Genomic DNA, 20,490 nt, shown 5'->3' with positions numbered 1-20,490 from the left:
TCAACCAATTTCTGCAACCGACAAATCTTTAACCTGTTCTCATAAGGTTCATTCCATAAACCTGCTATTATCTTGGTCACTCGTCTCTGGATCCTGTCCACCTCCTCCCCATCAAGAAGAAACCCTGGCGGATACAGCGGATAACCTGTTTGTCTCTGCTGGTTAAAGTAATTTTCAGCAACCAAGTGATTTGATGAACTGATTTAGCCACTTTTGCGATGTGCCCCCCCCCCCAACTTCAACTCCTTATCCACCAACACTCCCAAATCCCTGTCCTCGTCAATCTCCTGGAGTACGGTTCCACCAATGTGATATACTGCTGCTAATCTTTTCACCCTAAAATGCATAACCTTACACTTTGCCACATTAAATTAACATCCATTCTCCTTAGCCAGTCCTCCAAACTATCCAAATCATCCTGCAAAATTTTGACATCCTGTGCACTCACTATCGCTGTTCCCAACTTTGCATCATCAGCAAACAAATGAACAGTTCCTCTCAGATCCTTTCCTATATCGTTAATGAACAAATTTAACAGTAGTCGTCCAAGAACAGAACCCTGCGGCACACCACTAGTCACAGGCCGTCTGTTGGACTCTACTCATGAATAAACCACTCTCTAATATCTCTCCATCAACCACCCTCCTATCCATCCCGATATGCTGCAGTTTACTAATTAGAATTCCATGTGACATCCTGTCAAAGGCTTTAGCAAGGTCCAGTAGAATCACTATAAACCCATTACCCTTATCCAGTTCAGCCGTCACTGTGTTATAAAACGTGAGCATGTTACTGAGGCATGATCTACCCTTCACAAAACCATGCTGTCCCCCATACAGTATCCCATTTTCATCTATCCAATCCTGTATTTTCCTCTTGACTATTTTCTCCAAGACCTTGACAACGATTCCTTATATGCTGATCGGTCGGTAATTTACAACAGCAGTCTTGGAACCTCCTTTATGCAGTGGAACTATTTTCCCCTCTTTCCACCCCCTTGGAACTATCCCAGACCCGAGACTCAAATTAAACAAAATGGTCAAGGGCACTGACAATTCTTTAGCCGCTTCACGTACGACACGAGATGGTATACCATCCAATCCCACAAATGTATTGACATTGAGGTTTTGAAATAGACTATTCACCTCCACTTCATTGACCACAATTCCCGTATAAGCTATTGGTTCATTCATTCCTGTCATTGGTTCATTCATTCATGGATGATATGCTCCTGCAAAGTGCTCGTTCAGTAAATCCACTATATCAACTGATTCGGTTACTTCCCTACCATCGGCATTCTTTAAAATCAATCTGCCATATACATTTTTTCTTTTACTTGCAACATATCGAAAAAACTGTTTTGGATTCTCTTTAGCCTGCATGGCTAATGTTCTTTCATAATCCGCTTTTGCTTTTCTTACCACACTCGTTACCCTTCTGGCCTGCGCTTTATACCATTCATGTGCCTGCCGGTCACCTTTTTCCTTAAATTCCCTCCACAGTTGTTTCTTTTTTTTTTTTGCAGCTGAAGCTTAATGGTATTATTCATCCATTTAACCCCTATTTGATTAATTATTCGGACTCTAGGTTAGGTATACAGTCAGCCATTGCCTCCTGCAAACACTTCTTAACCGCCTCCCATGCACAATATACTTGTACCTCCCATGCACATATACTTTGCGTAAGTGGCGTTTACGTACATCTTCATGAAGGATTCTAATTCAGTGGCTGTATGTGTATAACATAAAGTAGGATAGACTGAGGAACAAGGAATAACAGGTCGTTTTGGTTTAGGTATTCGTAACACTGCAAGGAAAAGACTAGTTGAGTTTTGTGCAGAGAATTCTTTATTTGTTGCTAACACCTGATTTAAACAGCACAAAAGAAGATTGTGCACATGGATATCACCTGATGGACAACACAGAAATCAAATTGACTATATGCTTGGACAAAAAAGATGGAGAAGTGCAATTCAGTCTGTCAAGACTTTTCCAGGTGCAGACTGTGAAACAGACCATCAGTTATTAGTGGCTACGATACATGTGAAACTACGGAAACTGAAAACAACACAAATGCCTAACACAAATATGATCTTGGAAACATACCAGCTGAATACAATATTAGCATACAGAACAGATTCAACACACTCAATTTGTGTGAAAGAGAACCAAATGAAGTATGGGAATTGATTAAAGATATAATTAAAACAGAAGAAGCAAAGAAGAATATTCTAACAGTTTGTAAGAAGAAAAAGAAGTTTAAATGGGTGTCAGAAGATGCCATCAAAACTGCTCAGGAAAGGAGGAAAATGAGGGCCACAGGAAATTTGCAGGAAGTACGGCATTTGAATGCAGAGTTTCAACGACAAGCAAGAAGAGACAAGGAAAAATACTTTAACCAGGAATACCAACAAATAGAAGACCAAAACAAGAAAGTAAAAACAAGAAATCTGTTCAAAAAGATCAGAGAACTAACAGGTTTAGTGCCAAGGTGACAATATTGAAAAATAACACAAAGGATATATTACAGAAGCTGCAGACATCAAAGAAAGATGGAAAGAGTATACGGAAGGCCTTTACAGAAAGGACTCCAAAATTACTGAGAAATTTGAAGAGTAGGATTATACACAGAAGCCAGTACCACTGGAGAGTGAAGTGGGGTGGGCACTGCAACAGCTATCCAGTAGGAAAGCACCTGGAAGAGATGGAATACCCATTGAGCTGCTCAAAGCGGCAGAAGAAAAGCAGTTAAAGCGGAGAAGAGGCAGTTAAAATTTTAACAGCTCTATATCAGCGAATTTGGATCACAACTACATGGCCTAGGGAATGGAAAAAACCAGTTTATATACCTTTGTTGAAGAAAGGCGATGCAAGAGAGTGCGAAAATTACAGAATTATAGCACTGATTTCTCATGCACGTAAAGTCTTGCTTATCATTCAGAAAAAACTGGAACCATTCATGAAGAAAGAAATGTCAGATGTACAGGCAGGAGTTCGAAAAGGCAGAGTAACAAGAGATCAAATCGCCAATGTGAGATGGATAATTGAAAGAACACAGGAATATCACATGAATTTCTACCTTGTTTCCTTGACTATAGCAAGGCTTTTGACTCTGTAGATCATGTGAAACTGTGGAATGTGTTAAGAACAATTGGAGTCCCAGAGCATTTCATTATCCTTCTGAGGAATCTTTATTATGAACAAGAAGCTACTGTCCGAACAGATCTTGGAGAAATTGAGTATTTCACAATAGGTAAAAGGGGTGCAACACGGATGTATTTTATCTCCGTACCTGTTTAACTTGTACAGCGAATACGTTTTAAGAATGGCAGGGCTGGAGGAGTCTCCAGTTGGAATTAAAATTGGTGTAAAAATATTAATAATTTGAGGTGCTGATGATACCACCTTGCTAGCAGAATGCAAAGAAGATTTGAAGGAACTTATTATGAAAGTTAAAGAAGAAAGTGCTAAATATGGTCTTAAACCTAACCTCAAAAAGACAAAAGTTATGGCAACATGTGAAAATCAGAATCGTGAAAGCAATGGTATTCCCTGTGGTGCTGTATGAATGTGAAAGTTGGACTCTGAGAAAGAGAAGAGAAAGAGTGAAAGAAGATAGATAGATGCATTTGAATTATGGATTTCGAGACGCTTACTAAGAATACCATGGACTGCAAAGCAAACCAATAAATCAGTGATAGACAGAATAAAGCCAGATTGCTCCCTTGAAGCTATGTTCATCAAGAAAAAATTGTCATACTTCGGACATCTTATGCGAGCAAATGGCAGTCTGGAGAAGATGATGATGCTTGGTAAAGTTGATGGAAGCAGGAGAAGAGGAAGACCAAGAATTAGATGAGTGGATGGAGTTAAAGAAGCAACTGGTGTGTGCTTGGAGGTTCTGAAAGACATGGTCAGGGACAGATCTGAATGGAGAGTGTATGTTCGTGGAGTCGCCAGGAGTCGGAAACGACTCGATGGATCATAACAACAACAACAACAACAACAACAATCTATATAACAACGAAAAACAATTGCCAATAAGAAATATTTCGGGCTACAATTACTTCGTGATTATTCTTTACACCGTGCTGACGAATGTTATTTTCACGTGATTCGATAAATCCAGATCCATTCACCACGGTGACCTGTGTGAGAATTTACTGATTAAGAGTAGCCACTATAGTTACTAAGATTATTTAATTGGATTGATTGGAATATATATATATATATATATATATATATATATATAGGAAAAAAGTGTAAATAGCAGAAAATGTAAAAAAAACATTAAAAGGCTAAAAGATGACTTACTGCTAGTATGTAAGTCTACATACTAGATTACAAAATTTAATAACTGAAATTAAACGAATTTACAATTACTTACATTTATCTATTTTAAAAACTCTTTAATTGTTCATTGTTTTTCCTTTTTCTGCACTCTTATAAGTTCCACCTGCCTCTCCACAATGTATAAGGCATTAAATGCCCCATCGTCTCCTGATGCACTTGCAATATACCACCTCAAAACAGAGATAGCTTCCATTGCTTCTTAATCACACTTTTCTTCAACCACTTCTTCACCAAGGTGGTTGGAAAGGATGTCTTATGCACTTGGTACCTTTGATGTGATCACACCAGCATCAACATCAACATAGTCTTGAAATGAGGAAGACTCATCCATCACATACCGGTTGTTGGGCTCTGACATATCTTCTTCATCCTCCTGTAATTGTTCCTCCTCTTCCACAAACGCAACTCCTGCCTTCCGGAAACAGTTGGATATGATTTCAGGTGTAACATGCAACTATGCTTTGGACCACATAATGCATGGCATAAAGAATTGATATGGCTCATTTGTTTTGGGTCTATACCATTATCATGCATAACCACAGCTTTTTCAACAAGCATGTTTCTATTTTTTCCATTTAAATGCATAGATGATGCCCAGATCTAATGGCTGAAGCTCACTTGAGCAATTACACATCCAGCATGCATCCAGAGCATGCACATGGTGGATGTGAAGATGCTGCTGATCATCCATGCTGTGCTGTTGGCATCTTACTTAGTAGGCAGATTTTTACGTTCTTAAATACCTTGGCTTTTTTAATTTACCAATTACCAGCGGAGGTAATTTTTCTGATCCATCAGCATTGACCATGAGCAAAACAGTTACCCTCTGCTTGCTGAGTTTTCCACCGTGACACTTCTCTCATTTAAAATACAATGTTTTATTTGGCAGAATGTTATAAAAGAGGCCCAGTTTCATCAACATTGAAAATATTTTTCGGTTCGTAGTCCTGAATAATAGTCTTTAGTTCATGTTTCCACTGGTTTACATTTTCCCCTGCAAACACTATTACTTTCTCCACATACTTGATTATACACAATATTGTGACGAGTCATGAAACGATCAATCCATCCATTTGACGCAGTAAAACCATTAATCACCAACCTGGCAGCAAATTCAAGGGCTTTCGTTCTGCGTATAGTACCATCGACTGGAAAACTCGACGCTCTCGTAGAAACAAACCACTCCACCACAAGTTTATCCAATTCATCGTATGTCGATGCCCGGATATATTTTCGTTTTTCTTTTGACATCGCGCCAGATTGCTTTCATTGAGTTCAATGCTTGACCTGTTTTTACTATCGTGTTCAAAGTGGACACGGAGAGTCCAAGATCTTTTGCTAAATGCACATTTTTCCGGCATGACAATCTTCACGTTGCAGAATTGCCATCTTTTCTTCTACCGAAATACATTTTCTGTCTTTTTTCTCCATATTACTAATATGGATAATCACCACCGCAACTTGAAAGCAACTATCACACGCTAAATTACGTAGCAGAAATTCTGCAATATCAATTCGTACTGTGATTAAAAAATCACAGTATCGCTCATCATTATATCACTGCTGCAAGCGTGCAAGTCACTGTGATAGCGGAAACGAAACTATAGCCGAAAGCAACGCCATCTGGGAACCGAAATGCGCAGATTTCCGCAGAAATCGATTTGAATGAGAGGAAATCGATTCGAAAATTAGTGTTACCACCCAAGAAAAAAAAAAAAACGAAAATCACGGGAAATAACGTTCGCATCAAGTTGTTAATGCGGGTAAACAATATATCGTGAGAATAGGCCTAAAGAAGAGACCAACGGAAAATAACGTAAATGGCAGGAAAATGTAAATTGAGTGAACGTGGCGGACAATGTGTTTGCTTTGAGATTATATATATTAAAAAACAATAATAAATGAGAATGCTATATTTGGTTGATATATTTGAATTACTCAAAGGTGTAAAATGTGGAAGAGGAGGACGAGGCTTACTTCCTTTGACTACAATACTGTTTCCTATTGTAAATATGGGCAAAAAGTTATAAATGTACCAAAAATTATGTATAAAAACTTGCCTACCGCTTGGTCAGTTCACACTTCACGCACGCAAAACAGATGAAACTTAGAAAACAAAAATAGCAACTCGTGACAAATGACAACGTTCAACTGGATTGGTTGGCACAATAACCAATCACAGCCTCTAGGTGCTGTTGTCTCAGAATAGCAATATCATCGATATTATATTTTAACATTTATTCCCATTAAAAACTCCCCTGATTGTCTCGCCTTCTGAGCAGTTTTAAAACTACTAGAACGCTAGGAATTTGACCTGCTGCGCCATCTGTATTGTATATCTTATCGAAAGGCTCAAAGGCGTATTTTTTTGGACGCACATCCGGGCAATTAACGCGAATGTGATGCAATGTTTATTTACGCGTCGAAAAGTATCTTTTTCGTGAAGTAATATCTCCCAAGTAAGCAAAACAGTTAAGTTTGCGCCTGAATGTAGTTCAAGTCTAAAGGTAGTGCAACACTAGGGCAACTCGTTGTAGAAGTGGTTCAAGCTCTGATCACTATTCTTGGTATTTCCCATAATGTAAAACACATCTTACTAAGAGATGTATACTGTTATACATTATGGGTGTGGGGGGGGGGGTCACTACTCAGACAGGATTCAACCTTTTTTGAGGTCTCCTCAGTGAGTAGCTAGACCCTGAAATACCAAGGTTTTTAGTGATACACAGCCTTATCAACTTTACCTATACAAGTTGCTACAAGATACTTTTACTTTGAATAAGAAACTCTGGTTGAGATAAAGATGTGAAAAGTTTTTTACCTTGGGGAAAATATATATTAAGGATACCAAGTAATTTTATAAACTTGGGTATATATATATATATATTTATTTATATTTATATTTATTTATTTTTTTATTTTAAACTGTGTCCTGTTTTGAAGAATAAAAAAATTCTTTTTTTTTTCTGGAAAGAGTTCACATTCCCACAGCGATGTGTAATAAACGAGACATTCCATTTACGCCATAACTGCTAGTTTTCAGTATGTAATTTACTGTTCTACTCAAACCCAAATACAAACTCACAAGTTGAAAAAAGATAGCCTTCATGAGGAGAAGCTTGACTTCTCAGTGAGCACTTCATGACACGTCATTACCATTCAACACCTAAGACTGGGCATTGAAATTTGTGTTGCACGGGGAGATTTACTTAACGAATCATTCTATCGATTTTACAATTTAAAATGAAACGAATACCGCATTTATAACCATCCAGTATTTACCCCCCATCTCTTGAGGTCACCACGGAGAATGATTTATGACTTCAACTATTCATCTTTCTAGAGATCCTCTCTTATCACTAATAGCAAGCCCACATTAGTTTGTCAGCACTGAGTAAAAAATCTCTCCATTCTAACCAGTCTTGTTGAAAACGTTAGAGATTAATATCCCCAAGAGAGTTGCTATGGAACAGAAAAATGTTCTTTTATAAGTGGTAGCAACTTCTCTGAGTCATTAAGTTCTGTATTAATGTTATTAGTAAAAATGGGATGGCAGCCACCTTAATTGATTTGGTTACTGATACCTTCAAAGTGAGAGTTATTTGGTTTTAGATTTCTTTTGATTTGTCTGTTCCACACAAATAGGAAAATTTTCTAAACGGTATTTGATTAGATAAAAATGTCATGATTTCAATATTTAACTTCAATTATTTAATCGAATATATAGCACCGTTATCGAACAATTTTAAATGCTACTGTATTACAACTGATTTATAGTTACATCATGCTTGAGTTATTTCATTCGTTTTAATTTTCATTTAACTTTAAATCTTCCATTCTAGTTTTCTCATATTTCATCCAAAAATAGCAATATTTTGTATGCATGTTAGAACTATTATTGTAAATTCCATATTGTTTGAAGCGATTTAATTTTTAATGCCGAAATGAATAGAAATATAAATGTACCTTGTTTTTTTTTATCGACTTCCGGGTGTTTTTAAATTAGCTCTCCCTTGGGTAATATTATTACGGCTATGAGAGCTATAGTTCGAGAAGATTCATCCCAAATGAAGAGCGACTTCATAAATAATTAACTTAAGTTGAAACTTTACACCAGTAGTTTCCTGAAAACACTTCAGAATGACCAGCCTCCCAATACATTAACATGTAAAAAACATGCCACAGTATACCATATTTATGCTCCTTATCAAAAATGATTAGCAAATAATCTCAAAAAATAATAAGACCATCCATATTTCTAAACAATCGCATCCGCGAAGGGTTGATAACCTATAGCAGATTAGTATCGTGAATAGGCTGAATATTAGATATTCTGGATAATCAGGAAACGTTTCTTTGTATACCAAACATGTAATATTTTTCATGATGTTTCAGGCTTTCAATAAGTAGGATGTTGAGCTTACATTGTGCTATGAAAATAATATATTTTTTGTAATGGTTATTCAACTGTTATTCCGCAGACCGGCACTAAATGATGCACAACTAAATTTTCCCAATTGAACACTCTGATTATTTTCATCTCAAAGGTGGCGTATTGCGAGAATTATACAGAGGCAGAGGGTTTCTGGGTTTCCAATTTATAGCCTCCTGCTGCTTTTATCATCCTTAGCTAAAATCTTTCAGGCTTATTTGTCAAATTCATTTTCTCTCTCCAGTGTTCTCCTAATTCCACCAACCACTCTGAACGTTTTTGATTTCGTTTCTTTACTTGTTGATTTTCTGCGATTTAGCTTTCCTAATAGTAAGGTCGTTTTCCTTTGCAATATTATTGCTTCAGCTTTTCCCACATTTTCAGCTGTAGAGATCAAACAGGGAGATGTGTTGAGACATTGCTATCACTAGTAGTCTTACACAAATTGTTCAAATGGTTACCAGAATACTAATACTAGACAACCCTGACTGTTCTCCAAACAATAGATCTCTTGCTTAGTACTAACTCTGATAAGAGTACTATGGATATTGTTTGTCCTCTTGGGCGTCCAGACGATAGTAATCTAGTGTTAATTTCTTCTCCCATGGAGTAACATTCACACAGTCATTCATGTATTGTTGGATTATAAGAATGCTAAACAAGACAAACTTCATGATTTCTGTCTCGTTTCCATGGTTGGATTATTTTTTCAGTCTTCTGATGATAATATTTGCACCGAACATATCATTCAAACAATTCTAATTGATATGGAAACAATCATTCCCCACATTCCAATTTACAAGCCTTGTTCTCCATGCCAAGGCTGAATACAAGAGAAGAATCAAAAGCATATTGCAATTGGCTTTCATTGAGATTTTCCTTTTCTGTTTATACTCAAGTTCAACATAGCTGAAAGCAAATTATCAATACATCCAAAATTGATTTTGAAATAAAACAGAAGTCATGTTAGTCTCTTGTCATAGCTATTGGCCGTAATTTTTATCCAGTCGTGTTTCCATTTCTTTTGCGATCGTATGGTTCTGTTACCCATGAAAAAAGCCAATCTCCTGACTTTTCACTTTTCTTTCAATTCTTGTATAGACCTGATAAATGTTCTCCTACCATTACAAACATAGCATTCATCCCCTTTCATTTTTCTCCAGAAGGAGGTTAGAACTTGTCAAATTGGATAACAAAAAGTCTCCTGTCCCAGTGGAATTCTTTGTATTTAATGCTTGTGCTTTAAAGTTGATTGCTGTTTTTGTCGGCTTTTTATTATGTTCTATCTATTCCACCGGTATCTATTCTGCATCTTGCCAATTGATCCACTTTCAACGCATTCCTAAAAAAGGTTGACAAATCAAATTGCTGTTTTTTTTTTAATGTGGCTCATACCCACGAAAGGATTATTTATAATCCTATAGTATGCTTGTACCCTAGATGGGCTAAGAAGTTGGAGTTTGTTCTATTTTTTTTGTTCATTTTACGTATTTTTCGTTTTTTTTTTTTAAACTGACACAGTCTGGAAACCCGCTCTATAGACCCAACATGAAGCTACTTAAAGTCTCCAATAAGGGAGGGAGGGAGGTGGTCTCACACCATACAATGAAATTCATATCTAATTTCAGTCGAACTGAATTCATTTAGATTCTTTCTAGGTGATGGAGAAAACCGTTAACACTCAACTTCTGCGCTACTACCTAGAAACTTACAACTAATAAACGATCAGTAAAGACTCCGTCATTATCGATCGACAGGGGGATCTTCTGGCCTATTACCAACCTTTGAATAAATGTTATGAAACATGCTGAGGAATTTACGGTCGTTACTTCGATATCTCTAATGTGTATAATAGGGTTTGGTACGAAGTATTATTAAGTAATTTGCATCATATGATCTTATTTCTAATTTATGCAGCTATTCTGCAAGCTTTCTCTCTGGACAAACATTACTTATAATGGCGAACGGATCTTCATTCTCACACTTTGACTGGGTGAGTGGGGCATCACAAGGCTCTGTTGTTTCACCTACTTTTTTTTCTTTCTGCATATCAGTGACAGAAGGACCGAGTAGTTTTTTTTTTCAATCCAGTTAACCACAAATCCAAACTACAGGTTTGTTGTTGGCACTTCTCTTTCTCATTTCACAAAACATGCATTAACCATTAACCAAATTTAAATAAAATCATATTCTGAAACCTAAACTCAGATCTCCATGTCACTCTTCAGATAGATTCTGATAATCCTACTAATGTATTAATTTATATTCTAGTAAAACTCAATCCTATCTTATTTCTTTCAAAAAAAAAAGCATTTTCTCTAATTCTCATTTAACAACGCCCAAATGTTAGTACAAAATGTTATTCATTCATTTTACTTTCTCTCTCTCTCTCTTGGAACCGTTTCCCCTCTTATGCATTTCCAAAAGAGTGCAAAAGAGTTCCCATTCCCATTACTAATGTCCTGTAAGTTGAAAAACCCGTAGTCATAATATTAGCCATTCAAATCATCAGCTATTAACCTAAATACATCCGCAAACATCCATGCCATAAAGAAATTCGAACCTCCAACTTAGAGAGAGTGGAGACACTGTCCACTCAACTTACCAGGCTATCAGAAAGACATCATCATGCATCGTTAAGCCTCTGTGGCATAGTTGAAAGAACTACATATACATTTTAACCCGAAAGATCTGAGTTTCATGAAGAACGTAAAATATTTAATTTTTTATTATATTTGCACGCTTTTCAGAGAGAAAATTTTTTTTTAAATATGTAACTGTTGTCGTGTGTTTCGTGCTACATCTTTATCTATTGCAAAATAATCATATAGTGAAACCTGTGAATTCTATAGATATCCATAACTATAGAATAACACGTATGGCACAAATCAAGTTGATGGAAACTTTTTTTTCTCTTTTTCTTTGCTGCTTTGGTATCCAGATCTGTTATCATCATATGATTTTCTCTAGCAAAACAAGTTATTTACTATGGCATATGTGTTATTCTATAGCTATTGCAAGAAAATGTATCTTGTGTTTAACTGTACCAGTATTGCGTTGACGTTGATTTTATACAATTACATCCATATACTCCTATTATGTAGTGAAAGCGGTTATCTTATAAAGGCTGTTTATTCTACAACTCTGTTTAGTGAGTGCCTTTGTACGACGAGACTGTAGCCAAGTATGTTTATTTGGGGATTTAATAAGTAAAATCGACGTAATCTACAAATAAAAGCACAATTTCTAACGGTAAGAGTGCTTATGAATAAACTTTTATGAATAAATTAAATTATAATAGACTAATGATATCCGCAAAGTTCTCAACGTCAAAGTCCAAAACTTCAGCACCACGTATCCGCAGGAATTCTGAATTCTGATTACAATATATTTTGTCAAAATGCATAAATATCTTTACAACAGATTAGTAAACGAATAGACACCTAGTGATCCTGCTAAATTATTAGAATTCTTTAATCTATTTCTCAAGATAATGGAAACTTTTGTCTCCTTTTCTTTGCTGTCATGGTATCCAGATCTGTTATCATCATATGATTTTCTCTACTCTAGAAAGTTTTTCAAGCAGTTTATTCTGATATAAGATAAACGGTAATAAATACGAATGAACGACATAGATTATTGAAGAAGGTATTGAAAGTTTAATAGGCGGCATTACTCCGAATATGCACGAATCGGTAATGCAGAGTGATACAGTGCAGAAAGGATAATGCTGTTTTGAAAGACATTGTCACAAGTAAGGTCTGTCTAATCTTCAGATATTACAGAATGCCCTGCTATATATAACACTGGCATCGTTTGCCGAATTTGTGTTTTATGCAAATATAATCTTAGCTAAAATTGAAGTCGTTCCTACTAATTGAAAATTTATACGGACAACACGAAATTATAAGAAAGGCACATTGTTTAAAACAGAGAACCGTAAGTCAGTTAGTCTTGTAGCATTTATTGACAAACCGATATAAAATTAATTAGGAACGGTATCCAGAACATTATTGACAGAGATCACTCGTGCAGTGCACATCACGGTTTTAAGGGTCGATCAATCGATCGTACAAATAAGCTGTTGACTTTTAGAAAGAGGTTACGAGGAAAATGGATTGCTGCATCGGCTACAATGTGATTTACAATGATGTCCAAAACCTATGGATGAACACTGTTTCTGAACATTACAACTGCAAATTCAGACGAATCTGCTTGTGACAATTTGTGTAATTGACGATTTCGGGTAGAAAGCGGGTACACATTCAAATTTTCGAATCGCGCTCAAAGGGTATATCAATAGGAAAAAAGGCAAAATGCGCTAAACGAATTGTGTTTGAAGGAAGCACTTTTCATGAAGGAATAAACTTGCAAACTTGGATGTCGCGTAATGTATCAAATCATCTAGATGATTTCACGTGGAGAAGAGTTATTGGAAAGCTTGAAGAAGGCTACAGAATTACTGATATTGTCAGAGAGTTTGAAATCTCACATAGCGTTGTATCCTGGATCTGGGCAGCGTTTAAAACCAATGGAATATGTTCCAGACGTTTTCTAAGAGGTCACCCTCACTCTATCAAGGAGCATGAAGACAGATTTTTTTTGCTATAAGAGCAAAACGTAATTGACGTAGCATGGCAGGTCAGCTTGCAAGTTAGGATATTCTAACCATTCCAGCACAGGTGCGCGAATATCTCGACAAACTGTAACAAGATATCTGCGAAAAGTAGGTCTATACGCTAGAAGACTTGTAGTCAATGGTCCATTTATCCACAGCGGACAGTAGAGCACGTTTTTAGTGCTGTTGTATCCATCAAAATTTGACAAGACACCAATGATTAATGTGCTCTTTACAGATTATAGTCATTTTAGTCTTTCCTCGGATTCTAAACGACACATGATCTCGCGTGATATTGGTACTGCATACCATCGCGAGAATGTTCTTGAAATGGATAGATAGGGTGGTGATGGGGTCACGGTGTGGGTAAGTATTATGATTAATGGACGCACCGTGTTACAAGTGCTGGAAAAAAGGACTATGACTGGTGAACGATATTGCAACGAAATTCTTCAACGTCATGTTCAATATTGTTCTATAGTGTTGTAGGCGAAGTTTTTATGGATGACAATGCCACACCACATCGTACATGAGCAGCGGAGATACTTCTGACGACTGAGTCGCCAGCACACTCCCCACTCTACAGTACACGTTTAGGATGCAATAGGGAGGCGTATTGATGCTCGAAATTCCCCTTCAGAAAACACACAAGTCCTTATCTTTGTACTGAAGGAGGAGTGGGCCAGTTTGCTTCAAGAACTTCGGAACCACTTGGTACTAAGCATAGTACGACGTTATAAGTGCTGTATCGCAGTTCGGAGTGGACATATTCCATACTGAAATGTCTCTTCTCATACTTTTCTGTAAGCACCATACATTAATTCCTTTACTACGTCCTTAGGAAATTTGTAACTTTTGCCAAAAGCGTATTGAAATTTAATTTGTACGAAACTTTAACACATTTTTGTATACTATATTTATTAGTATGCTCGCAATAAATTTATTTCTACATTTCGCTGTAGTCATGAAAGTTCTTTCATATATAGAGGAAAAATGTAGTTTGTCCTCAGCTTTTGGACACCAATGTACTTACTGCAACAGAGCGTTTTATTGTCTTTAACGTATCAACTTGATGATACATATTGCAATTAATTGGGTATCAATGATTATTTAGTTCAATAGGCATGTAATTAGTTGTCATATACTATAGGCTTAAATTGTTTAAATGAAACATCCAGGAGTCAAGTGTCAGAAATGCAGTCTGTCAGAATTCAGATCTTCATTATTCACCATATTTATCAATGATTTTCTTCTTGTATTAATAGTGTTAATAACACATTTCATATAAATTTGGATGAAGAATTAAACCAATAATCCAGCCAAGGACATTAGGTATACAAATTGTGAGGTCCATCCCCACTTGTCTTTCTTATAGTGCCAGGCAACAAGTAGATGAAAGTGACTCATGAGCGACTCCATAGGATTAATCAACACTAAGTCGTGGTATGAATTATGGTCAGAAGTGTATTTAGGAGGGTCATTATTTAGGAGAAAAGAATCGAGAGTGGTCATGGGAATTCGGTAATCTGGTAGGAATGCCGACAATTTGTATGTGATCACTGGTGATGGGAAATGAGTCAGCATTTCCACCTGCGTGATGTGTGAAGTTAAAGTCTTGAGCATTTGGAAAGTTGGACTACAGAAAATCGACATTTAAAGAAAGGAAATCAAAAGTTCTGAGTGGTTGATGGTATTTGGGGAGCGAGAGAGACACAGTAAATGAATTTGATAAAATTCCTCCAATTGCAACTCAAGAAATGTTTAGCCAACGAAGATCAAAAAGAAGAGATTCTAAGTTGAAAAATTCTGACGTGACGTACCAGAGAGAAAATATGAATAAACTATCTTTGAGTCAAAGAGAATGTAATTGGAAAAACTCAGTGGAGCAGTGGTGCCAACGGTCTACTCAGATTGGCTGGCATAAATATAATTTTTTCCTTGTTCGCGTTTTATTGTCTTTAACGTATCAACCTGATGATAAATATTTGAAAGGTAGACCTTACAAAAAGAGCTTCGTCGAAACCGGTCTTGTTTGTTTTTTTAGTTGAAATTGGGATAGATGTGGAATGCACTTTACTAAACTACACTTGACTAATTTCATTCAGTTTCTCTACAAATTATGAATCCGCGCAGGACTCTCTCCAGCACATCTGGCAGAACAGAATCACAATGTCAGAAGATTATTCACTGCCTGATGACTGAAAGCCTCCTAAGCGTTGCCAGATAGGTTTGGTCCGCTATACTATCTAGTGGCTAGTCTGCGGAAATAACTATTTTAGCTATATCCTTGAAAAGAAGAAATGTTGATATTTCCATGATGTGTGATAACTCTGAAAACATCACTCATTTCATAAAATATTTGATAATAAATAGTTAGCAATGTTTATATGTGTATAAAACGGGAAAATAAAAATAATAAGAGAGAATTCAAGGGCGACATCATGAAACGCAAGACTTCCTGTTAGATGTTGAGAATTAAGAAAGCTTTCTATTTGTTGGGTTTTTGCCACAGTAGTGGCAAAATCCGAATTCCAGTATATGGCTGAACCATTGGGGTTGTTTCTTCTTTCGGGTGCTCCGGTTATCCTATTAAAAATACAAAACATGATATAGGCTGGAATACTTTTTTAAAGTAATAGAGAGCAATGTCTTAGTCATAGTCACCCATGATGGATTTAGGTTTCCCGGTGGAAGGCTGAAATAATGATGCTAACTTTATAATAAAATGTTTATTTCTGTTTAATAAGCACGCTCTTTATGATATGCAGTTAAGTTCTGTAGCTCTCTACATATTATCATGATCTCCTGTATATCTTATAGATCTTCTAAATGTAGATCATCACTATCTTCTAGATCTTTTGTGAAAGCAAAAATCAGAAAGATGCGAAAATGTGCTTGATTTCCAGCTAAAAAGCCCAAAGGAAACATTGTTGCATAAATAGCATTATGGGAAAAATATACGAGATGCATAAGAACAAGCAAAAACATAAAATACATCAGGAAACACTAATGTGTTTACATACATATGCTTGCGTTGTTTTAGAAATTACCATTCTCGGGTTCATCGCCATCATGTACAGGTCTTTCGCTATGTCCTTGAAGTAAACTCAATTCTGTTTCAGAACACAAAATAGCCAAGCACCCCATTTCCCGCCTCCCTCTCTTCTATGCAAGTACGCGTCATGCTTTTGTGAGTTTTAGGATTTTACCGTCTTATCCTACATGCCCTGGCGATTCTCTCTGTTTTGACGTTGCGAGTGATTGAGTGCTGCTACACAGCAGGACGTAATGTCTTCTGCTTATCTTCTTGTTCAAAATAGTCTTTGTTTGTACACGTACGTCCACATGAGCATACATCGAAATAAATTCTGCGAAAAAGTTCTTAATCAAACGTATAGAAACAAACAGAAAATTGAGAGAGAGAAAGAGTAGTGTTGTGTTCCTACTTTTGGTTTTGTATACTACTTTATAATGTATGTAATTTTCAGCAATATTAATAACTGGAAATGAATAATAAATTAGCTATTTAACTATTGATTAGCTTTAATAGTCACTGCAGATTTGAAGAACTGTATAGGAATATTAAATTAACAATTTTTAGAATTTCGATTTTGCGTTTCCTGGACAGTATGGTTTTGCTATCCCTTACTTATTTTCCATTGATGATGAGACGAATTTTATATAGACTTTTTAAGGGAAGGGGTAATTTAATGGATCTTAGGTAGAGGATGGATGGATTTTCTTATGTACAGAAGGCAAACCAGCATGTTTTGAGAGAAATGTAGAACGTAGAAAATTAGAGCCAAGATAATTAGCTCAGTTAGTATCGCTAATACCCTTTGGATGGAATGACCTGGATTCCAATCACGTGTAGGACGTGGAGCACCCATATCAGGGCTTTTCATGTGAAGGTGAGTTACTCGGTTAGATACCGAGGAGGGGGGGGGGATTTCCCTCCTGGAACTCGGAATTTGCATCCCGCATAACATGCATTTTAAAGGCATAATACACTGGCCTGATAGCATTGGTTGATTCAGCCGTAAATCCAAAACACCATCAATAAAGATTGGAAATTGCTATTAATGGACATTTTACTGATCAATAATAAAGGAATACTCTTTTTCTGAAGTGGTGGCTGGATGAATAAATGTTATTCTCCAAAAACATAATAAATTATATGTGAGCATAATTAAAGTTTCTCCATTCCTTCATAATGGCTCTAGCCGCGCTTTTAGAATTACGGCCAAAGCAATATAAGGCTGTGAGTCCACTGTACTGGGTCTGTTAATAGGGTGTATTCTTCTGGCCGGATGGCCTGTTTTTCTGGGAGGAAAACCCCTCCTCCTCCTCCTCCATATTAACCTAATGAGAAATCACAAGAAATGTTACAAAAATATTATAGTTTAAATTCAGAAATAAGTTGTTGGAATAATTTTTTCCAGTCGAAATGACTTATTTTTTTAAATAGAAAATTTAAAGTTTTAGATAAGAAGAATGAAATAAAACAGTAGCTATGATCGTTGAAGACTACTCCAGAAAGTTTCTTTTGATTTCGTTTTAAGCCAGAGGATAAGAAAATGAAACTCACTGATTCAGTGCCGGCTGGAGGGTATGTGGCGCCCTTTTGGGGACACTGCTCGTACTAACGCTTTGGCTCTCTGGTCCTCTTTAATACTATTACTTTTTTTACGATGCTGACGCTCCAAAGCCATCGCGCCCCTAGACCGGTGTCTCTTGTGCCTAAGCCTAGAGTTGGCCCTGCACTGATTGGCCTGCATATCACTTTTCATATCACTCTTCTATTATAGTACTGTACAGTTTTTGGAGGGGCGTATTAATTCGATTGGTATATCATCCCTGAATTCCTGGAAATTCCAAATAAGAGAAGCTATATGGGAGTTTTGCATTTAGAGCATTATGGAAAAGAAGACAGAATAAACGGGGGGAAATGAGAAGATTAATTATTTGAGCATTTTCAGTCTGTTTTGTATTTCAGAGTTGGGAGTATCTGTTTAAAAGTTATCAACTGTTAGTAGAACATCACTTACAATGCGTAACGAAAAGTTATCGATATGGATGAATAGATATGTCTTGATCAGCAATCTGATTGTGAAGATTTAAAATTTTCATTAATAAATTCCAAGATAAAAAGTGTATTCTATACCATATGCCACTTATCATCAATCATTAAATAACAAACTGCGGAGGAAGTGGATGACAACCATATATTCATGTTAATTATTGATAACTAGTGATATTTATTCTCAAAAAAAAGTTACATGAACCTCCAAACTATTATTACATGATATGATATAAAACTAACTACTTTATCCTAAAATTATGGACCAATCTGGGTAGGTACCACGGATTATTATTATTATTACATAATATGCAGTGAATTCCCGTAAAATAAGTGGGATATGTTAAATTAGAACAGCACAAGACAATTCTAGGTGCCTGCTCCAACTTCAATAAGCAGCTTAAGAGAAGAGAGGACACGCGCGACGCAACTGATTGATAGTATGACCGTAAGGCGTTATACCTACATAGGCTTATATGGCCAAGAACCTTGAGAGCGTGGAAGCAGCGTATTTGCATGTTGCAATACTTTTCCGTATTATAATAACAAAACAGATATTACTAATGAAATAATGAATTTCATGCAGCACGTATCTTAGAATTTTAATTTATCCAGTATTCACAGAATGTGACACGCAGTGGGGTAGTGTTATTTGCATATTTACAAAAGCGGCTGATGTAAAGACCGGTCACAAAAGTATCTCTTTCCTCATCTCAGCACATTCGGTTTAAACTTATTCTTGCAGAAAATGGTTCATATCTTGCTGAATTTCCAGTAAACATTAAAGAGCGAAACTGTCGGAAAATGTCAAAGGACATGTGGTATTATTACGTGTCTTTAATCGAGATTTTAAATTATCCATTTCGTTTGGGAATTCGATTGTTTTTTCATAATTGACATTAAACTACCGAGCACGGCATCTTACCTTCCTGTGGTAATTTTATAGTCAACATAAATTTGATAATTAATTGTTGGTGGTTAATCAATTAAATTCAAGTTGAAAATATAAATTTTATTTAACTATCTAACTTAAGAATCTATTGCTACTGAAATATGAATTATCCTTCATTATTAGCAATGTCAAATAATATGTTTATGCTTTACTGTCTAGGTTGCGATGTTTTACTGATATATTATCTGATTAATACTCGTCAGTTAAATACATTTTAAGTGAAATATTATTACCCAGTACTAGCGAAGGACCGTGATACCTTACTGGCGTAGCAGTATTTTTTTTTTTTTTATGTTGGGCCCATACACGAGAGGCTGGCTCATTAACCTATAGTACGTTAGTACCGTATATGGGTAGTGGGTTGGAAAAGGAGAAACTTCTTTACATTTGATTTAAAAACCAGTATATTTTATTCCTTGGGAAATACGCCAGGGGGAAGACTGTTCCATTTACAGCAGTAGCAGGGATGAAACTTGTTCTGTGGGTTTCAAGGTGTACTGTGAAAGGATGCTGGGCGGCAGCTGTACGTGTTCCAATGGGCTTAGTACTCAGTAGGGGAATTATTGATGCTGTTTCAGATGAACATTTTCCATGGAAATATTTATAGCACATACAAACTGCAGAGACCAAACATCTCTAGTGAGGGGAGTGAGTTGGTAAGAGATGGGTCATTTATCAGTCTAATTGCTCTCCTCTGTATTGAGTCAAGCATTTTTTTTTGAGTCAAGGACTGATTAAACAGTGGTAACAACAATCGTGGTCCGAGGGAAAAAATGATCTCAGAAAGTAAAAAGATTTCTTTCTTAGATTGTCATCATTCACTGCTGGCATGTGTGAATAGAAAAACATGTCAACGCCTGATATGCTACGGTCTATATCAGTAACATTGCACCACAACATTCATGACTATGACAGGTTGCGGTTGTTTATATATAAGCACTTATTCCATGCAATACTACAAAATTCCAAACAAGTTTTTGAATCATTTATCACGCAAAATAGTGCCCGAATGAAATCCTTACTATACTTAATAAATTCTTCCCCCATTGTTATCAG

General features: G+C 36.3%; 1 protein-coding gene across 2 annotated transcripts in view; it reads right to left on the bottom strand.

Annotated features, from left to right (window-relative positions):
• The window catches only part of LOC150104655 (Kv channel-interacting protein 4-like), a 152,549-nt gene that overhangs the window by 73,127 nt on the left and 58,932 nt on the right, over positions 1-20,490 (bottom strand). The window lies entirely within an intron of this gene.

Source organism: Typopeltis vanoorti, chromosome 7 (genome assembly GCF_054136105.1).
Source record: "Typopeltis vanoorti isolate ZY-2024b chromosome 7, IOZ_Tvanoo_1.0, whole genome shotgun sequence".
NCBI classification, from domain to species: domain Eukaryota; kingdom Metazoa; phylum Arthropoda; class Arachnida; order Uropygi; family Thelyphonidae; genus Typopeltis; species Typopeltis vanoorti.
Note: the sequence above shows the minus strand (reverse complement) of the source record. Positions and strands in the feature narration are given on the sequence as shown.